This window comes from Varanus komodoensis, unplaced genomic scaffold (assembly GCF_004798865.1).
Source record: "Varanus komodoensis strain SLA01 unplaced genomic scaffold, ASM479886v1 scaffold1, whole genome shotgun sequence".
NCBI classification, from domain to species: Eukaryota; Metazoa; Chordata; class Lepidosauria; order Squamata; family Varanidae; genus Varanus; species Varanus komodoensis.
The window spans coordinates 128637667-128653279 of NW_025335268.1; positions in this window are offsets into that span (position 1 = coordinate 128637667).

Sequence of the window (15613 nt, forward strand, 5' to 3'; positions counted from 1 at the left end):
ATGTTGGTAAATTCTTGCCAAAATCAGTTGAAATAAAATTCTTACCCAAGTGTATCAACCACATTCAATAGGTACAGTTATTACTAATATGGAGATGCCTGCAGATGTTTCTGCCTCCAGGCAGCTGTTGCAGATGAGACTGTCTCACCATCAGCCCAAAGAGATGGTGCTAACATGCTCAAATGCACAGGAACTCAAAGACTAACCAAAGCTCCAGGCCTTGTGGGACAAATCCACCAGTTTTGGTTTCTCCCATTTAAGTGGATTTGTTCCAGATATGGAGAACTTATCAAAATGGAGTTCAAACAAAATTCTCACACATCTCTACAAAACTTTGAAGCTTTGTAGAAGGCTAAATGGTGTAATGTGCACCAAATATGTATGGGAGACCGTTCTTATGGTGCTTTTTACTCACCATATAGTTATTAGGGAAAGATCCCTTGTGCTCCATTGTGGGATACCCTCTCCATGACTGTGATATTGTGATAATGTCAGTGCCAGATCAAAAATGGTTCTGATTGCTCACCTGTTTTAAGCTGCTCTCTGTGTTGTTTGGGGTTCTTGTTGCTGTTGTCTTTTATTGCTAGGTTGTGACTGAATTTTATTCTTTTATGTTTTGTAGTCGTATTGCCTTTCTTGCGGGTTGTTCACCACCCTGGACCCGCCCACCATAATGTTCTCTGGAAGAGGCAGTGGGATTGCATAATGGAAGCCTCATCTGAAAGCACCTTTACCCCCATACAAGCATGCCTAAGATTGCAGTCAGATGTACAGCGCTGTGCCATTCTTTATTACCATTTATGTGCATATTCACACATGCAGCTTCTACCCTGTACTCCCCAAGCCTGGATATATAATACTAATTGCCCTGTAAATTTCAATACAACTTGTAGCAGTACGACATGACATTACCACCTATTTATTGCTCCCGTGCTTTTACAACAACCAGGTATACAGAAATGAAGCAGTTGACACTCTGGCAATAAAGAGCACAAAAACTTCAATTCGTGTCAGGGAGGCAGCCCTTAAAAGTAGGAATGGGTGAATCCATCATTTCACTTTCCCCACATTTGATTTAAAAAAGCTATTTCCTGAATATAAAAAAATTCTCATCCATCGCTAGTTAAAAGTATAGAAATAAGGTTGGTCAAAATGTGATGGGGCTATTAGATCTGGCAGATTTGGGGATTATGCCAAACCCATAGGATTCTGCATTGATGCCTCAGCTTCTTGGCCACCAATCCTCCATTATTCTGCTGCTCACCTCTCTGCACCCAGAGCCATTAACTCTTGTTCATACCCCAGCTTTCATTTTTGCAACTAGTTTCTGCTTAGGATAAGCAAGTGCTCCCTATACTTACTAAAAAATGTGCAGTTGAGGGCATTGCCACAGGTGTTATTTCCTGAAAAGCTGCAACGGTGGCTTACCTTCCTCCTCCTCCATGTGGGACCAAAACTGTGCTGGCTGAGGGGGCACCAGGTGTTATAGTCTGAGTCATCTGGAAGATACTAGGCTGAAGAAGGCTGGAGCAGAAGGCCTGCAATGTGGCGGAACTGACCCTTGTGCTTTACCGCTTCCTTCCCGTACCCCATGGGAAAGCTTCTAGGCATGCCAGTTCAGTCCTAGTCCCTCCTCTAGCTTGATGTCAAGCAGAAAACCCAACCATCTAAAAGCAATAAGGAACCTAATTAAAAATAACTCCCATAATATTCAGTGCTGCTTAATGCACTGCCACAGCAGGAAAGTGTGAATATTCACAGGAGCAGGGTGGTTAAACTCATTAGTAGTGCATTCTCATGAGATAATTGTCTGAGGTTTTAACACATTACGGATGCTCTGAAGATGCAGCTAATGGATTGTGTACATAACACATCTCTTTCTCTCTCTTGCTCTCTCACTTACACATCCCTGATTTATCCCAGGGTAAAAAAGCAAGTGAAAGCAGTCCTTGAGTATACAAGGCGGATTAGAGGCAGGGATACACCAGGCAGTCCTGTATTATGCTATTGCCCTCTGGCTACCTTCAGGCTTCCTTTTTTCTTTAGTCCGGTTGATTGCGAGAAGACTCCTGGCAAGGCCTGGTCTTGTAGTTGTAGGAAAAATTAAAATGCACGATAGCATCATTTGCTAAAAGCAGTTGCTGTGGTTACTTTTCATACTGCAGACACTCTAGATTTGTTAGTTTTAGACTCTTATCTATCTGTAAAGCACCCAAGGGTACAACTCTATGTATGTTCATATGGAATAAAGTCTTACAACTCTCAGCTGGCTGGGAGTTGTAGGATTTCTTTCTGTCTAAACATGCATAGGTTGTTTTAGCGGACATACAGGGATTAAAAGGGACACAGGCACTGCATACAGCAACACAGTCTAAAAGATGGTGTGAAAGAGATCGAGTAAATTCAAGTAGCAAACTTTCCATTTAAAAACTATTATTTGCTTGGGATTGGTTTATATCGCCTTTCAGGGTTTTCTAGGCATTCCATGTCTCTGATTACAAAGTGATTCAGGATTGCCCTGTCCCTGCCACTCTGTAGCCCTTGACTTGGTAGCTTTGGTTCTGCTAGGCCTGAAGAGTAAGATAATTTGAATAGGAGAGGAAGAAGTCGGGATTTCTGGGGAAGACATTTCCAGGCAGCTGAGGGGAGCCACAGGTCTGCCGGCTTGGGAACCCTGTGGACCTTAGAATAATAGAATCATAAAATAGAGTTGGAAAGGGCAACGAAAGCCATCGGGTCCAAGCCCCTGCTATTGCAGGACACCAAGTTACCCCGTCCCATGGCTGCCCACTTTCTTTTTGAATGTCTCTAGTGTGGGAGAGCCCACCACCTCTCTAGGCAGCTGGTTCCAATGTGGTACCGCTCTGACAGCGAGGAAGCTTTTGGTGTGAATACTTGGTACACTGGCCACTTAGTAGCTTCTTTGGTCTAAAGCAGGGGTGTCCAACATTTTAGCTCCTCTGGACTTCATCGGAAGAAGAAAAATGGTCTTGGGCTGCACGTTAAATACACACGCATTAATGAATGCCAATGAGCCAAACAAAGTCTGTGAAGAATTTTCATGGTATCTGTCACCACAGTGCATACAAATAGCAAGAGCAAATGTGCATTTATTTTACAGGATGTCGTGGTGCGATGTTGCTGTTGGCGAAGTTCACGCTTGAGAACCTCATGGTCGAGTCACCCAAAACTCACAAAAAGATCTCAGTGTTTGAAGTTTATGATTTTATGTAGGGTTGCATCCCTAGTCCTCCTGGGCTGCATGCTGGACACCCCTGTTCTAAGGAAACACGTTCTATTGACCCACTTAGCATTCTGTTTATGCATTTGTTGGTTTGAGTATAACTTGTGAGGACTAGGATATTGGATGTGTCATTTGGTAACTGTTGAGTAGATGCACCTCTTATGTATCCACACATAGGATAGCTCTGAGAGACAGCCCCACTTAGATACAGAAGTATGTGCAAAGGGCTCCTTTGCAGACCCAGGACTCACCCTGTCATGGATGAGCCCCCCCACACCCCCCCTGCATGTACATTCAGACCTTTCACAGTGGTGCCCATGTGTGGGCAGTGGGGGCTGTGGTTGGGAGAGACAAGGCCATGGAGGCCTCACGCTCCCCTTTCACATTTCTGAATGCATGAGAAGGATTCTCCGAAGCCTTCTGCTCAGATGTCAGGATGGAATTTGTTCTGTTCAGTCTGCATTGTTATCTGCCTACACAGAGGTCCAGCAAATATATTAAACAATGTAGTGGGAGTTCACTCTTGAAAACTAAGGAAGTGGAATGGATGTTGATGTGTACATTCTGGAAACAATCAGTCATTTCATGTGCAAATCAAAAGTCAAATCAGACTTATTTTTAAGAAGGTCAGCAGCAAGTAAATGTTCCCATCTTTTTCACTTTACTACCAACAGACACTTAGAGGTGATGTAGGAACTCTGTATATTTGGAGCTCTAAGATGGTTCCTTTTGGATTTGAAACCACTAACAGGATGCCATAAAAATACAAGTTTATAGTATATCCCCTATTGTCAATTTAAATACCACTTATTTTCTCATTATTCCAGATTGTTTCTGGCAGTGTTTCAATCGCTATGGCAAATAGAATGTGGGACGGGGGAAATGTTTGTAGTTCAATGTGAACTAAAAGGGGCAGATTTCCAAAGTGTTTTCTCCAACTGCTGCTGCGCTTGCAAACAGTGTAACAGACTAATTAGAGGGACAGTGAAGAAGGATGCTTGTGTGGAAATGCCGTTCCTGTCCATTACAGAAATCAGTGCAACTGCTACACCCAGCAACCTCCCAGTACTCAGGCCTGTTTTTGGAAGGGAATAACAACAAAAGCTAGAAATGGAAAACAAGGATGTTTATAGGCACAGCAGTATGGGTATATATTTCTGTAACCAGACCCTAATGTTGAGTCTTCCCATTTGATCATCATATGAACCAAAGGATATACTTAGCTAGACTGCATGAAATTTGTACTGTTGATGTTTTCTTCATACATGACTTTTGATGTCGCAACAAAATAAAAACATTTTAGAGGAGAAAGTGGGGAGAAAAGGATTTCAGCTGTTTGTCTCCATCTTTCTGCAATTTGAATTATCCACTGAAGCCAGTTTTGGCCATGGAGTAGAAAACGTATAGCAGGGATAGAGGACTGTTAGGGCCCCAGAAGCCAGATTGCCTGCTGAGGAACCCCCTCATGGTAGCAGGGTGACCCGCTCTCCTCCAAAGTCCCACTGGGAACTCTAAACACCCATAAAATGGAGAGGAGGAAGAGCATGTAAACTGCCTTTGGTTCCTTACAAGAGGAAAAAAGACAAGCTATAAGTGCAATTTAACAACAACAACAACAATTCCTATGGCTTCTCCTGTTGGACTTTCAGAACAGCACTCATTACAGCTGTTCCAGTGGAACTCCGTGCACAGAAAGCATGGAAAAAGCAGAATCAGAGCATGAATCGATCTTCAGCTTTCACACTGATGCACACATTTCTGCCTCGCAAGCTGAAGCCAATCAGATTTCCCCAGTATTCAAAAGGACATGTACACACATACTTTCCTTCAATAGTCTATATGTTTGCTGCAGGAAACAAGGGCACTGGCTTTCTACTGTGCTCATATTATGTAACACTGTATTCAGTATTAAGACTGCAAGCTGCCTGAAGACGAACAGATTCCTAATGCATAAGTACTTGGGATCTGAAATACCAGGTGGAACAGGAACAGCTTTGTGATACATAGAACTTGCCAGAAATGCATTCTCCAGGCTACCAGAGAGGGCAATAGAGGTCACTCCACACTGTGCTATAGAAAATAGCAGAAAGCTAAAGAAAAGTTGTTATTAAAAAAAAAAAGAAGAAGATGGCATTAGCTTGCTTGTGAGAAACTAGGGAAAGAATTAACCTGTCCTGCTATCCATAGTCCATTACCTGCAGCCCTTCTAATTAAATTTTCCCTCTCTAGATTCACTACAGCTTGAGCTGATTAAGCTATCCATTTCATCTTTCAGGTTCCCAAGTTTATAATCTTTGTACTCACAGTGTCTCAAAAATCTTTGCATAGGGGCATAGGAGGGATCATTTCCCCCACATACTCAGCCTCCACAATCTCCCCTCCCCTCCCCTCCCCTGGTCAAGGTATTTCCAAAAGTAGCTGAACCAGGGGCCAAGGACTATTAAAAGTGTCTCTTAATAGGAGCTCCAGTCTGTGACACTGTGTTGTTACAACACCAACAACAATGTTAACCGCAGGACAGAGTATTTTCTTCCTGCTTTTGTTCTTCAAGTTAGATTTCGGCTGCCTGGGAGATTTTCTACAAAAGCCGCCACATCTCCTCCACGCAACCTTGTCTGATCAATCAAATACATTTGTTTGCATTCCCAGGCTAGGATCAATAGGCTGTCCCTGGCTGCAGGATGAGATTTAGATCCAGCATTATAGATCATGGGGCTTGAATGAAAGAGTGGATACAGAATCTGACTTCTCCCACCTGTATCTTGTGAAACAGTCAGCCGCTGCCTACCTGCCACTCTCTGTCCCTAGTGCACACTTCCAGGTTTTGTGGAGTGTTTTGGATGGGGGTGGGGTGGGGTGGGGGGAAAGACAGACCATTAAGGGGGAACCTTAGAAGAGAAAGGTGTAAGCTGGAGTGAATCAAAAAAGGGAGAGCTGCCAAAAACCATTTCCCTAAGGGAGCCGACATAAGAAGAAAAGCTGAGTGTAGCTCACTTGCCAACACAAAGAATGCCTTTTGCAGGGGCTATACAGCCAGGGCTTATGCATTGAACTCTCTTTGCAACTAAATTTCTCCTGATGAAAGGGTTATATTTCAAACTGCAACCTCATCTTGCACCTATTATTAACTCTGATTTGATCTCCACTGATTAGGCTCTACCCACAAGCTGTGCTGCTGCTGTCGACAAACAAAGGACACTGTTTAGGTATCTGTACAAGGAATCTATCTGCTCACTTAAATCTGTCTGCTGCAGTTAAAGACCTGGGCAACTGTTGGGTTGCATGTTTTCAAAGATGGGGGATCATCCATCGTTTGCCTCATTGCCCAAGCTGTCCCGGGGTAACCTGAAAATTGCGTAGGAGAACATAACCCAATTAGACTGCCACCCTACACATGTTTACTTGGTGTAAGCCCCACTGAACACAGTGGGGACTTACTTCTTCGTAAACATGCATAGGATTGCACTGTTAGTCAGCTGCCACTGCCCTTTTCTCACCATCTTCGCTATTTTTCTTAATGGGAAGTAATGGGTTGAAGGGAAATATCAAAGTGCATGCATAGATATGTAAAATGTTGAAGGACTGCATGGGTCTTGTTCAAGCAGCCAATTGGAAGCCATCTGATAAAGACCAAATATGGGAATGGGATTTAGTGGAAGATTACCCAGATTAGTAGGACCCCTAAACACCACTCAAAACCAGAACTACCTTTGGAGATCGGTATTTCCAATAGATAATCCTAAACTGTATGGTATTCATTACTAGGATGCTTAGAAGGAAGAAGATACTGAAGTAGCTCATTCTGCCACGCTAGGCATATAGACATTTCAGCAGGACACCAAGTTACACCATCCCACTCAGATGGCTGCCCAGGTTCTTTTTGAATGTCTCTAGTGTGGGAGAGCCCACCACCTCTCTAGGCAGCTGGTTGCACTGTTGTATTGCTCTGACAGTGAGGAAGTCTGTCCATCTCTCTGTGTCTTTAAAGGGCCAAAATAAAGGACCAATGTGTGGACAGGACAGAGGAAAGCACTTGATGTTGGGGAGGGGAAACCCTCAGGCAGAAAGATTCAAGGGGGAGGCAGCAGAAGGGGAAGTTCATGTTGATAAAGAATGAGCTGATTCAGGAGGGATCAGATGCAACTGAGCTCATGAGGGCAGTTATTCCTTTATTTCAGCAAGTGCCCCTGGACAACAGGGTGATGGGGCAGATGGCCTTTCAGACACATGGAGACTCAGCTTCAGCCCTCATGTGCTGCACCCCAATTTCAATTCTGGGACGCTGGATTGCAGAAAACTTGGATATGTTGACTTATATATCTAGATGCCCAGTTTGAAATAATTACAACCATTTAAACAGAAATACAAGACACCACACCATGGTGGAGAAGACTGGGATCAGATGACCTGTGTTGAGCCTGTTGAGTCTTCTGTCCAGGTGCTAAATTTGGATGGACATGCTTAAGATTGTTCCTCTTCCTTCTTACTGTTTTAGGGTTCTTTATTTCAAAACAGAACTTGGACTGGATAGCACTTCAAATACAGGATGTCTTCAAATAGATCGTGTCTTCAAACAAAGAACATTCAATGGACAGCTCTTCAAGTAGAGAACTGTGCTGTGTAATGCAGGACAATGGTTAAACTACCAGCCCTGATGCCTGGTAAGGCCGGGTGACTGCCATAACTGTGTCCCAGCTCTTGCAGGCCTAACAAGCTCCAAATTCAGACAACGTTTGAGTCACCCTTCTCAGTCTTGCAGGACAACAATAGGGATGCAGGACTGAATGACTGGAGGGCACCATCCCACCAGGAAAGGGTCTGTCACTTGGATGAAAGGCTGCCTTGCCTCCAGGCATGGCCCCATTTTCCTGCGGAAACAGGTTGGCCATTTCACTTTGGCCTGGAGCAAATTTCAATCTGCTTTGTCCACAGCTGTAGGGAGGCTGGGCCGGGATGCTGAAGAATCCTGGAAGTGAGCAAGCAGCATTGCCTAGCAGGTCCCTTGTGCAAAAAGCTTGACCCCCCCCCCTTACTTTCCTAGCTCTTCCAGCCTTTTGTCCTAAGGTTTAGATATGCAAGACAGCATTACCCTCTTGCAAGTACATTTCTATTCTTTGTTGTGCGCTCTCCTGAAAGTACCCCTAGGAAATAGGCTTATTGAATATGCACCTCTGTAGGCAAGAAAAGCACCAAGCAGCAGTGCTTTGCATTCGTTCTCCTGGCCTTAAATTGATTGGATAAGCGTTTGTTCAGTGGCGGTGCTGGCAGGAAAAGCATAGAAGCCAGCAAGGCTTTTATGATTTGAAAGCCAGCCAGTTTTTACCCTAACAGAGTGGAGCAAAGCACAATTTCTGCCTCCACCCCGTTGAGTGCATATGTGACTGAGAGAGAGGCGAGGGTGGGGGTGATGGTCCTGAGGTAATGTTCTTTTATATCTTGCCTTACCTTGGAAGTTACTTCCTCTTACTCATTTGGGTCTCAGTTCAGTGAAAATAAAGCTTACAAAGGTGGCCTTGTGCCATCCCTCACAGAGGACAGTCCCCTGTGGGCAGGGCTGTCCAGTCCAAGTCCAGTTGAAAGATAAAGCACCAGAACAGTGAGCAGGATGGGCCTTGGACAGCAGCCTGAGCAGCTGTACCTGTTCAAACATCCCCACTAACTATACGTGTTCTGGAAATTTGCATGTATGCATACATTTGCATGTGCAAATTATATGGAAATCTGTGTCTTCTTTGTGGATGATATATATCCTCTTCTTTGCTAGTGCCGTATGACTTGGGTTACTGTCAATTTCAGTGGAATCGCTTCTGAACACCCATGACTACAGACATTAACAAGGCTCGGAGGTTCAGAGTATGCTGGAGCTAAAGCTCTGTGGCTTGATCCAACATCACATCATGGAATGGCATATCCCCCGGTTCTCCTCCCTGCTGCACGTTCCATGTCTCCCAGATCTCATCTGAAAAGACCCCCACGGGGACCAGGAGTTGTGGGGCGGGGGGGTGGGTGGCATCTGCAGTGTCTGTTCTGTTAGTGGATGGACGTACCCATCTGTCCCCAACATACCCAGGCAATAAAGTGCCATGCGGCACAATAGAGTCAGCTGCAGGTATAAGGGCACCCTGTGAAATGGGACCCCTCCTCCATGAGCAGGTGACCCAGCAGTGGTGAGAGAAGGCTTGGGAGCAGAACTGAAGGTAACATGGTGCTATTCTGGCTGCACTCGCTGCTCATGCTGTTGGATGCAGTGCAGTCAAATAATTCTCCCACATGTCGTTGTGGGAGAATTAAAACAGTGGGGCTGACAGCTCCAGAGGTACTGGCTCAGTGTTTCTGTCAGTGGCAGGCAAAAGAAGTGGGGGAGAACCAGACTCAATATCCAGGGGCCCTGGCATTTTCCCAGGCATGCCATGTCCTCCAGGACATGAAGCCTAGTTAGGCACTAAAGTCACGACCCTATGCATGTTTAGATAGGAAAACATCCTGAAGCTTTCAGCATTCTTCAGCCAGCTGGGTTTTGCAAGGCTTTTCTTTTCCTGTCTAGAGAAGCACAAGATTGCATTCTGTTGTGCTTGCTGCATCCAATCCACAATGTGGAATTATGTCATCAGCACTTGGTGGTCAGGTTCCAGGCTGGGCAAAAGAGGCTCAGCCACTGTCCAAGGCTGCCACTATCAAATGCTGCCACTGCTAGTAGGTGCCTGCCTGCTGAGAGGGTGACTGGAAAGGGACAGTTCCTTAGGGTTGCCACGTAGAAGAACTCCTTTTTTCTATTTGAACAGGACAGGTTTGACATGGGGGTCCTGGAGATATGGTGGCTCTTGATATCCTGCATTCTTTAGAGGGTCTGGTCCAAAAATTGCTGGCTTGCTTATTTACTGAACTGTGTGCCTTGTAGGAATTTGATGGAATATTTCTCATAGCTGTGTTATGATGATTATTTCAGTTCTCTTTGCTTGTTTTGGTAGATCTTTTTTCCTATTGTTTGGTTTTCTTCTAGCTCGGGTTGCTGTTTTTGATCTAATTGTATTCATCATGGCACTCTTTGTAAGTTGGTCTGGCCTTCCTTTTGGAAAGAAACTCTGGATATAAATGTTAAAAGAAAAATGAAATTAAAATGGTGCAAAAGGTATTCTGGGACAGCTTATTAGGATACAGATGTGAGGGCTGAGTTTATATAAAGAATAACTATTTGGAGGAAGCAGCCTATTTTGAAAATATGTATGTATACGAAGGGGTTCCTTCCTATTCTCTGAATATCAGCTGCACTTGGCAGCACTTTCCAGGTTTACGCTAACCCCAACCCAGCCCTAACTCTGCCCGTACAAGTGCAACCATGGCTTAGATCCAGGATCTCACTTTTGTTAGAGGAAGGAGGCCACTTGTGGAAAGTCCCTGCCGTTGCCCCTGCCCCCACCCCAACTTAAGCTGCACTTCCACCACCTAGCTGACCCAACTTAAATCTGGATTAAAGCAATGGCTAGAATGTTGGAGCAGAAACTTCCTTGTAAAGTAAGACTTGCTGCATGAAGCAACCAGTTGCAGCTGGCTATTTTAATTAGAATTAGTTCTTTTCCCCCCATTAAAATAATGTTATTCTTGCTTTTATAGTATGTTTTTATGTTTTGTGCAATTCTGAAATTTTTTAAAATGGAAAATGGTCTAGAAATCTTCTCAAACAAAGAAAGAGATCAATAAAGGAAACAGAAGCATCCAGCTCCAAGACATACGGCATCCAGTCCAAGACAGCATTGCTGGTAGTGAACGTGGTTCCCTCCCTGATCCACCTTTCCTTCCTTACTGGGTGTTCATTGAATGGTGCAGAATGGCCACAGCATGGCTGCCGTGGTGGCAGGCAGTCTATATGCTAGCAAATCCGAGCACTGAGAGATCGCCTTATCTCCATGTTGTGCTGACGGGGAAAAAATCTCACTTCCTTTTGTGCGGGGCTGATCCTTGAAGAACATATGGCCAGTGTAATGGAACTGAACTTTGATAAACTTCAGTCTTCTTGTGAGAAGATAAACTGCAGCCAAGCAAAAGAGCAAAAGCAGAAGAGACCCCAATGAAGTTTATATAGGAAGAGCTCTGTGGTCTGTACACAAAGCTGCTGTTTTTGCTACTGACAAATGCCCTGCAGAGGTTTGCTGCCAGCTCACCTTGTGCAATACTTCAGCTGGGGTCCATTAAACTGCCAATGCACTGTTTTCCTGGCATTTCCCCTTCCATCACTGCTGCTACTGGCTAAGGTGTGTGTGTCCTTTCCCATTATGGTTGGAAAGTGGCAGAGGTGGAAGATGTGGAGAGGAAAAGGGAGTATGAGAAATGCACATGGCTGATGGGGAGTGAGATGTTATCCAGAGAGAGCTGGACAGGAAAAGCAAAGACTGCTTCTGGTCACAGGATAATGCTAGATTCAGTACCCAGCTACCGGAACTCCCTGTTTTTCTTTTCATCCAGACAGTTTCTGCATGACCAAGATCCGAGTGGTGTGTGTGTGTGTGGGGGGGTGTCTATGAGTGCTGAGTGTATTTGAATGGTGTGTGTGTGTGTGTGTGTAAGACAGGCAGAGTTGGTTCTGTGGGAGTGCCACATGTAAATGCTCTCTGTGTGTGCACATGTGCACATGGGACTGGAGTGAACTGGAGTGGGCTGCATGCGGGAGAGAAAGAGGTGCGTGAGTGGGATGGGGTGGGGTGGGGTGGACATGCATATGTGTGGCTGCTCCACTCCAGCAGACACCCACTGCAGACCTCAGGGCTAAATGGTTGTGCACCCTTGGTATAGGAACTGATGACATAGGCTTAGTGCATTCAGCAACTTTTAACACCCACAACACCTTGAAAACCCACCTTCTAGGAAGCGCAATACCAATCACAGCTACCCAGAATGATCCCCACTTTCTTATCTCTGAAATTGCTGGCACCTGCGAAGCCAACATCCCATGCATAGGATATTTAATCTGATGCCTGGCTTTGATAATAATGTTACCTGTCATGTATTGAGTTGAAGAGATATATCATCCTGAGTTCTCAGAAGGCAATTTTAAAGCTAGTAACTACCAAGACATATTCAATTTGTATTGAATTTATTTGCTGTTGTTCATTGTTCACTTTAAGAAATTTATTATTGTATGTTGTCTCTTTCAGAGCCTCAGAAGAAGGCCCCTAAAAATCAGGTCCAAAACTTATTGGGCTTTATTGAAAATGAAATTATATTTTCCAGCGTCTTGAGATTTTGTAACACTGGTAGATTCTGTGGGACTATTTGTTTCCTAATGAACATTGCAACACAACTTAACATACAAAATGAACCTCTTCTTATCAACAATTTTATAACAAAGCAGCATGAGCAATTATAATATATAATAATAAGAAAATACTGCCACCCATGTGCCCAAGTCCCTGGCAACAGTGCCAGTTCAAACTAAGTTTGTACAGCTGCAAAGTTCAAAAGTCCTTTTGAATCCAACTCAAGGAATCCAAAATACCCTCTTCAACTTCCTGCCTCGTAGACCCACCACTATTTCCACCAGAGTTGCTTCTGGTTGGGAAAAGAGCTTCAGGAAGGAAAGTTTTCCTTTGGAGAAATGGGATTGGGATGCTGAACCCATTCAATGCCTTCCAGGTGCCTGGAATGTGGCTTATGTTGTTTAGGTACATTCAGAGAAGTCTCTAGTTTACATTGGTTTACAAGGAGCAATCTGTTAATTCTGTTTGGCTGCATACATAGAACCAAACTGCTATGGATTGGGAAACTGCACTTTTACGCACAACAATGGCATCACTTTGGCAAGGTTCAGACACAACAACAAGCCATGGTGGAAACTGTAGTGGCATGTCTGGTCATTATGTCTGTACCCAGCAACCATGGAGCATAGTAAGGATGGTCTCTGTGGAACGATGCAGAGAAGCAACAGTCTGTTCTATGGTTTTCATCCTTCACTGTGTCTTGCCTTTGTATCTGAACCCAGAATCCATGCTTCCATGTGGTTTCCATGCCTCTTCCATAGAGTTCTGTGCAAAGAGTGGCTGCATCTACAGCAGCCACTCCTCTCTGCGCTTGTTGCTGTGGGTCTGCTTAGCAACTGATGACTTGCAGTGCTCTTATTGGTTACTCTGCACTTCCTTTTCCCCCTTTTCTGCTCATCGCCTTTGGATGCTCACCTGCAGTTTTGGAATGTCAGCAGCATCCCTGAGGATAGCTGTGCCTCACCCTCCTGTCTGGTTGCTGCAGGGTGCTCAAATAGAACCTGGAAAATACCCGGCATGTGGCCTGCTCGTTCAGCCAGTGTTCTTCTCTTGTGAATGTGGACAACACAAGGGGAACATTAGGCTGCATCCACACATGGCCAACGGGGTGTTTGCTGTGAAAAGCCCATGTCGCCCACTTTGCTCTGCACTCTCTGCTCCACTTTCATCTTGTCCCTGACATTCCTCAGGACCATCAGCAAGTCCCAGTGTCCCTCGTGTTCCCACCGCAGCTGCGGGGCGAACGCAATCCCAACAGCCAGCTGAGAAACTCTCAGGCAGATGCTCATACATGCTCCCCGGGAAAGTCTTCCTGGCAGAAAGTCCACCTTTGTCCCTTGCAGGGGTGCCTGTGCGGATGCCCTCTGCGTGTCTGGCTGTGGGGGAGCAGCCCCTTCCAGTGTGCCCAGGCCCCTTGCACAGTGGGGCATGGGCCTATGTGCAGCAAGGAGAGGCAGGGACAGGGTGTGGGTTTGGTTGGGTTTGCTTCCACAGTGGCACAGAGCACAGCAGCGCAGGGGAGCATTGCCTTAGTACTCTACTAGAGCAACAGTGCTCCTCTAGTGAGTAGGTAGTTGTTCTACTCAGGGAAGCATGAAGCCATACTCAGGGAAGTGTGTGAGCCAATGAGAGAGAGGCAGGAGATGCAGGCTAACAACTGTTGTTAGCTTCAAGAAGACCATGTTGCACCTGTTCGCACTGTAGCTATTAAAGGAGGCTGGATAGGAAAAAGAGGTGGTAAGGCTACTTCTGCACTGCAAACATGGCTAATCACAGGGATTCAGACTCAGACATTTAGGAACTTCTTCTTGCATGAACAAAGCTACAGCTTTTGCATTTCTCTCTTAAAAAGTCTCAAGTTCTTTCCCTCCTGCTTAATGAAAAAAAAAAATGTGGAGTTTTGTATTGTCTTAAAAATCTGTTTAAGACAGTTCTATTTCTGAATTTTAGTATGTTCTTCTGAACCTGCAAATGTTGGCATGTTTATCTTTGCAAATTTTGGTATGTTCTTATAAATCTTAATGGTTCATATGGCTGGATATATTCTTAAGGCAGGGGCAAGGAAACAGATCACAAAAATTGGCATGAATCCTATGATTTGCAAACTGTCTCAAATGACCTCCATATTAGGATCAGAAGGGCAAGTAGCAGCCTGAGCGTTTTATACTCAGGACTGAGGATGAAAGCATGGACAGAACGCACATAGTGAGATCCCATCCTGTTTCTGCTCTTCCCCTACTTCCATTCAGATAATAAGAATCTTTTCCCCACTTGCAAAACATCTGCCCTGTGCAAGTGGGAGCTGGGTAGGGCTATTTATGTTGCTGAAATAAAGCTGGGGCAGGGGACCTGTTGGTCGCCGTTTATTAGTTCCGCAGTCTAGAATGGAGTCTGCCTCATTATTTCTTAATTAGGAGCCGTGATGCCAGGAGGTAGCATGCAAAGTCATTTAGTGTTTTATTGCACTGCACCACAGACTGGCTTCAGGGAGGGGAAATGGGGAGCCCCTTCGGAGCAGGTAGAAGCAGAGGAGACATTTATGAGTGTGTTTTAATGTCTTAACCACAGCAATGTGTTTGAGCACGGAGGGGAAGGAAATATACTATGCAGTAGGAGAATGCTTTTTTAAAATGTTTGTAAAGGGATGGAACAATCTTAATATTTTGAGAGGGGGAAGGAAAGAAAGGTCATCTTAATAATCTCTCTCTCTCTCTCTCTCTCTCTCACACACACACACTCACACACACACTCACTCACTCACACACGGTCCCCCAAACATCATTAGTACACTTTCGGAGACTGAATTTGTCCGGTAACCAAACTCCTAAAGCTAAAGCAGGGGTGGGAAACCTCAGGCCTGATGCCCAATCCAGTCTTTTAGGATACCCAAGATGACTCCCCCTTTCTCCCAACCACCAATTGTTTGGTTATTTCCTGCATTTTGTGACAATCCCCCCCACCATATTTTACACGTGTGAAATGTTTCTTGTAAAGCTTAGCTACTAGTAGTAAGAGTTTGTAAGTACAATATACTGATAATTTTGACTGCTCCCCCTTTGCGGGTCTTTCAGTTTATAGGAGCTGTCCACGGTGCTGAACTCACTCCCAACTTCATCGT